Source organism: Vulpes lagopus, chromosome 4, assembly GCF_018345385.1.
Source record: "Vulpes lagopus strain Blue_001 chromosome 4, ASM1834538v1, whole genome shotgun sequence".
Taxonomy (NCBI): Eukaryota; Metazoa; Chordata; class Mammalia; order Carnivora; family Canidae; genus Vulpes; species Vulpes lagopus.
Genome location: NC_054827.1, coordinates 94,821,385 through 94,828,465, shown reverse-complemented (window position 1 = coordinate 94,828,465; position 7,081 = coordinate 94,821,385).

Below are 7,081 nucleotides of genomic sequence, written 5' to 3'. Positions count from 1 at the left end.
ATTATATAATGTCCACAGAAGCATCTTAGAAATAATATATATATATATATACATTATCTATCTCTATATGTCATACATAAAGATAGACTAATTATTTTACTTAAATTGGATCTTACAGAGATGTTTTACTAAAGAAGCTCAAGGAAACTAGCCAATATACACATAAGACTGTTCCTTGCAGCAAGCTTTGGCAAGCTCCATCTAACATATGTATTTCTGATTAGGTGTCTTAGAAGAGTTGAGGCACAATACGTGATGCTTGCCTATAATATCCCAGACATCCTTTGTCAGTGCCCATCTTTCACTTTACCTTCCTACCCTCATGTGTTCTATGCACTCTGTTTTCTCTTGTTTCCTTCTTTTTGACAAAAGCTTAATTATGAATCTTTTAGCGTCTGTTGACTTATAACCTCTCGTAGGGATAGTCACTTTTAGACTAATATATAATTATAGAATAAATAGTGCCATGTCTTTAAGACACTACAGGCATTTTTCTTTAACTAAAGATATGGTGGGAGGGTAGGAGAAGCAGAAATCAGTTTCTCATGACCCAGGGAGTAACTTTCTCCTTCCAGTCAGTGTTGATTTAAAAGTCAGAATTTCTTTCTAAGACATAACCTGGAGTGGTTTGTACCTCAAGTGTTTGCTTTTCTTTCTATAAAGATATATATTTTTGAGTGAATGTCACTTACTTATAAAGGCTAATGGCTGAAATTGTGAATTTTACTGGTCCAACTATTTACTCTATGAGGATGAAAATAGAGTTAATGTTAGGACACAAATGTCAGTGTAAATCTGAAAGAAAAATGGGGGCTTGGCTCTTCTAGGGAGCTTTTTGTTAATACTGAGAGTTTATAACAAAGACACCATTCTCTTTTTGCTCCAGCTGTATAATTAGAGGAAGTGAATTAGAGCAGATTTCCTGAGCAGGACTAACATTTTTGATGGGGATTCAGAGGGCAGCATTTGAGATTCATGGGTTTCTATATGTACAGACTGCATTCAGCATCTGATATTGCTCACGCAGTATTTTTTATTTTATCTTTGTAGCTTATGATCTGTAATTTTGTTTATACCTCCTGCCAGGTGTGGCATTACAAGAATAGAACATTACTATAACAATCATGCTCAATGATTGGAAAGGCCAAAGAGGATGGAACACAAACATGAACTCTTGATATCACTAGTTAAAGAAATACAGGGCATCAGAAAAATTGCTGTTGTTGGGAAGGATGGGCTTTGGACAATTAGCTGAGTTTTGCTGATCTCCATTTGCCACAGGAGGAAGAATCATTTCTTCTTCATCTATGAGAGCTGGCAGTCTGGAAAGTTGCATATAAAGTGGCTCTGAGTGGAAGAGTAGAAGTTAGCAAGGAACTCCTGGGCCTGATTGTATGCCAGTGAGGCTCTGGGCTGGAGGATCCCCTCTTTACTTTCACTGGCGGTCAGGCTCTGAGAGGTTGTTAGGCTTTGACACCCATTGGAATACTTCATGTGTAAAAGTTCAGATCCTTAGAAAACGGGCTCACCTGCCTGGTCCTTACTTTTTCCTCCTCTCCACAATTAGGGGAGAGTATGGCCATCTTGGAAAGAGGGCATTCCACAGGTTTCATTCAATTGCTGAAATGTGCAGCTGGCATGTGAGTGTGGGAAAAGTCCTTGGAGGTCAAAAATGTCCTTAGAATAACACAAGTACTCAAAATTCAGTGTGTTTGTGTAGTAGGGTGAGGGCTCTTGGCACGTCCCCCCAGTGCCTGCTTCTCAGCACTGTGCCAAGCTATGCCCTTGGCTTCTGCCCCAGTTCATCAAGTCTGTAACTGGGAGCTCATGACTTCCCACAGTGATTGTTAACAGTATAGAAACAGATGCCACAGAGCATCTTAAGAACAATTTGATTCAGATATATGTGAAAAAATGAAAAGACAGAAAAATCTGTCAACAACCAGGATTGAATGGATGCTATTTTAAAAAGACACTTTGTTTTCTTTTGTAAAATTTTTATTAAAATTTCCCCCCTATTTCCTTCTCCTCCTTCTCCTTCTCCCTCTTTCCTCTCTCCTTCCCTCTCGCCCTCTTCCCATCTCCTGGAGGCTAGAGTCACAGGTAATTAATTAAGAAAACTTTGAGAGAGAAACTGAGCATATGGGCCAGGACCTCAGGTTCGTAAATGTCTAAATATTAAACTGAAATGTCATCTTCCTGGAGGGATGTGACTTTGAAGACACAACTTGCTTCATGAGGAAGAGTTTTCTCTTCCTACACCTTTCTCTCCCTCCCCACCTTCTGTTTATTCACTCAACAATCACTTCTGGAGCATCTGTTATCATCCTAGGTTAACACAGTGTACTGGAATACAAGACAGGGATGACAAACATTGCTTTATCATAATGGAACTTAAAGCATCCATGAATTCAGTTAGTCAGTATTTTCTGATGGTCTACAATGCTAAAGTGCTGTGTGGAGATTTAAACACACACACACACACACACACACACACACACACACAGAGAGAGAGAGAGAGAGAGAGAGAGAGAGAGAGAGAGAGAGAAGGTGCACAGTACCCTGAAGGAACTTTGGGTTTGGAAGGAGAGCTTCCTTTCTGCTTGTCTTCCATACTTGTTGTACTATTTTTCACTGTGTTTTTCCTTTGCCTCCAATCAATGCACCGGCCTCTGTGCTGAGTTCAAGATGATGGAGATTCCTATAAGGACATCAAGCTCTCATATCCCCCTTTAGTTCTAGGAGGAGATACATATGAATGTCAGGAGGTCATGGCAAAGGCAGTGTGGGTTAGGGTGATTTCATAAGAATCCTACCAGGGGAAATAAAATAAGGATTGAGTTCATCTATTTCTTTTTTTTAAAGATGTTATTTATTTATTCAACAGAGAAAAACAGAGCACATAAGCAGGAAAATGGCAGGCATAGGGAGAAGCAGGGTTCCCAGTGAGCAGAGAGTCTGCCTGACATGGGGCTCGATCCCAGGACCCTGGAATCATGACCTAAGCCAAAGGTAAATGCTTAACTGACCAGGTCACCCAGGTGTCCTGAGGATTCATTTCATCTAAAACACATATTTTCCCAGAGATTTGCAAATACACTGAGCAGCATATGTACTTTTAATTGCCTTTCACTGTCCTATAGCCCTGAAGTCCTATTGGACCCTAAAAATAGAAGTACTGAAATTGTGAACAAGACTTTCTTCCAAACAACCCATTTGAAATCACATAAAAATATTCTATTAGGAAATGTCTAACCTGATTTCTTTTCATGACTGAGATGAAAAATTCAGTTATATCTGCTAGAACAACTTTCTTTGGATATACTATCTCAATGGAAATGACAGCTGTGGCATCTCAGGGTGTTGCTGGCTGTTGTGCTCAGCAAAGTTAGTTGACTTGGGAAAGTCTCTCAACAGGAATGGTCTTGAAGATGTCTGTCCCAATTAGTGACTGAACATTTGGTACCATTTACTCAGATATTTATGCCTTCAGTGCACAAAAATAAGTCAGTTGGTTACTTTTCCTGTAAGAGTATACTGGAAGGAGTCTCAGTCCTGTTTTGGTTTTTAAGTGGCTCTAACAGAAAAATCTAAAGTAATTAAGCATATCATTGAAAGTGTTAGTTTGTGACATACAAAAATATGAATCCCTGTTTCAAACAAAGAAATAAGAAAGTACTTGGTAAGTATACCAAGAAAACTAGTAATCTGTCCAATTATTCTTTGACCTCTAAAACAGTAACTGATAGGCCAACTTACTCAAGGTTAAAGGAAGAGAAAGTAAAGATAAATGCTCTGAGGAAAACAAAACAAAATGAAACAAATCTTGGTTTCAGGTTTTTATTCCAATTCTGATAAATCAGCTTTGTCAAGGTTTCAGAATTTTGGGGAAGTATTAGATGCCAGTTAGGACATATAATTTAATTTTTTTATTTATTTATGATAGTCACAGAGAGAGAGAGAGAGAGAGACAGAGACACAGGCAGAGGGAGAAGCAGGCTCCATGCACCGGGAGCCTGACGTGGGATTCGATCCCGGGTCTCCAGGATCGCGCCCTGGGCCAAAGGCAGGCGCCAAACTGCTGCGCCACCCAGGGATCCCAGGACATATAATTTAATCTATTTAAGTTTCCAAATTAATTACAATTTATGTTGGGGAGTTACTCTTAGATCTTTGACACAGTTAGATTTGCTTGTGATTTCATATATGTATAGATTTGAGATTTTTTTAAACTCAAAATTAAAATAGAATACAAAAGTAGGGATGGGGATGAGGGGAAAAATATTTTCTTATTTAGGATTGGATGAAGTTGAAGTTTATTTACATTCAAAAAGGTCCATAGCTCTTATAAAAAGCATGTGATATTCGAGGTACTATTACTTTCTACCAAAGCCAAAAATTCTGCATCAAAATTTATTGCCATAATAATTCTGTAAAACAACCACAAAAATCTTGGTAGTGAGTAATAATATATATCTAGACCTGCTGTGCCTGAGATTAGCTTTGCATATTGATGAAGAGGTTTCGTTGTCTTGGTTGGGCTTATTAACAATTGAGGAGTCAGCGGATGGTTGGTAAATCTAGGTTGTCCTAGGCTGATTAACTGAAGTTACTGGGCTCATTCCACATGACTCTCATCCTCCATCAGACTAGGTTGGGTGTGTTTTCACAGTAATGCTATTGGCAAGAGAGAGTGAGTGGAAACATGCAAAGATTCTTGACACTTGGATCAAAACTGGGACATCACTACTTCAATTCTATTGGTTAAACATGTCTCAGGGCTAGCACAGGTTCAAGGGGCAGGGAATAGCTTGTTTCCTTAACAAGAGGAGCTGCAAAGTCATATAACAGAGCGTGAATGAAAAGAGAAGTGAAGAACTGTCATTAATACAATTGATTGACACAGCCTGTTATTAAAGAATTAGAGTCAGGGCTATGATCTGAGGGTGGGCCATTGTGAGGCTTTGGAGGGGGCAAGATGGCAATGGAGGGAAGAGAGGTCATTTGTCAGGACCCCAAGATCAAGGTGGGCTTCAAAAATGATATGGTAATTTGGTGTTAGAACAGTCTCCTAATTAATTCAGATTGATTTTGATATTGGGTAAGAGATAAAGCCCTCAAGTATAAAGTTTTTCTCAATGGAGAAAAAAAGTTCTGGAGAAAAAATAAAAGCCACAATGGCAGTTGTTTGCTACTTTATTTTGTTTTCACATTTTTTTTTTTTGTTTTGGTATTATGTTTAATGGCTTCAATACTTGAAAGTAGTCTGGGCCCTTCTGGCCCTCTGAACATGCCTGATTAAGGCAGACCTATAAAGAACAAATGGTTCCCACTGAAACAGCCCGTGCTAAAGGGGAAAGCAGGATCATTGGAACAGATGACTGCATTGGCAAGAATGGAACATGGGTCAGGACTATTGGGAGGTGGGATAACTTGACTGTTAAAGTCAAATGCCTGCTTTGAATTCTGGCTCTAATACTTACTAGCTGGATGACCTTGGCTAAGTTATTGAACTTTTTTCCTCAGTTTCCTTACCTTTAAAATAAAAATAGCTTCTACCTTATAAGATTGGTTGGAAATTAGTGCAGTAATAATAGTAAAGGATTTACCTTAGGCTTGGTAAGAAGACTTCTGTTACACAGATTTATCTTGTTCTTTAGAGGGGAGCCTGTAGGTTCTCCAAGCAGTGGGTGTAATGACAGAGCACTGCACAGGTGTAGATGGGTGGACGGCATGTTCTTATGAGGAGCAGAGGCAGTGAAAATAAACTCTGCCAACCATTAGTGCTACCCAGGGTTACGCCTGTTTGTTCATAGCAAAATTGTGTTCTCTTCTTTTTCTAATAATTATTTTAAATTGAAAACCAGACCTTCCCATAAATAAGAGTTCAAACAATCACAGAAACTATATTAAATAAAGAACAAATAACCAATTTACAGTATTCCTCAGATAGCAATTAGTTGCAACCATTTGCCATAATGTAAAATGTATTACTTTTCAAGAGCACCAAAATTAATTGTATTCCAAATTAGTTTCTCTCTTAGGTTGTCAATTCACTCTTTTCCTACAAATCTTTTGTGGCTAAAGATGTTTTAATGCTGTTAGGAAATAGCGGGATCACCATTCTATTATTCTTACATTAATCATCATAATTTTTAATTACTTAGACTCTCTCCCTGAGGAAGAAACTGATTGTTTTCAAATTATAAATGTCTACAATAGTCATCTCCCCCATATACAAGTCAGTTACAGAGAAGCATTTTCCACTAAACTGTAAAATACAAATTTGTCCCAAGGGCAACAGTAGAGATGAACTGTGATGAGAGCCAAATAATTTTTAGAAAAGTCGGTTTAAAACCTAAGCAAGATGGGATGGATTTTTGTTTTTGAATTTGGTAAGGCAAATGGGAAATGAAACCTTCTCTCTTTTTCTACCATCAGGCACATTTGGGTGTGTGGAGAATACTTGAAGATGCTAGACATGTCTTGTTCTGGACACCATGTTGACAGGATTGAGTCTTCTTTCTTTGACCTTCTGCATCCCTCATTACCCCTCACTCTAATCTTTGGGAGGATTCTTCTTCCTAAGGGTTCACTTTTCAAAAGCAAGCCAACTGATTGGGAGTCTACACCCTCATCACCTACTTCTTGGGCTTTCAAAGTCCAAGCCATTATTCCTCTGCCTTAATTACCTCAGGACTAGGTACCAGACAACTAGGAATAGTCTCCATGCCCCAAAGCTCACTGAAATTAATCAAACTAGCCAATTCTGCCTTGCCTGTTGCTTCACAGGGAAATCACAATAAAATCTCTTTCCTTTGTTTTCCCCCTACTCCCTCTGCCTCCTGACCAAACCTGGTGTTTGTGTAGCTCTCCTTGGCAAGGTGTGTTTCTCGGGATCTTGAGTTTAATAACTATCTTTTTTTAAAAAGGATTTTATTTACTTATTTAAGAGAGAGTAAGAGTGAAAGAGATGGCAGAGGGAGAGAAAGAAGGAGAAGCAGATACACTGCTGATCGGAGAACTGGATGCAGGGCTCAATTCCATGACCCCAAGATCATGACCTGAGCTGAAGGCAGAG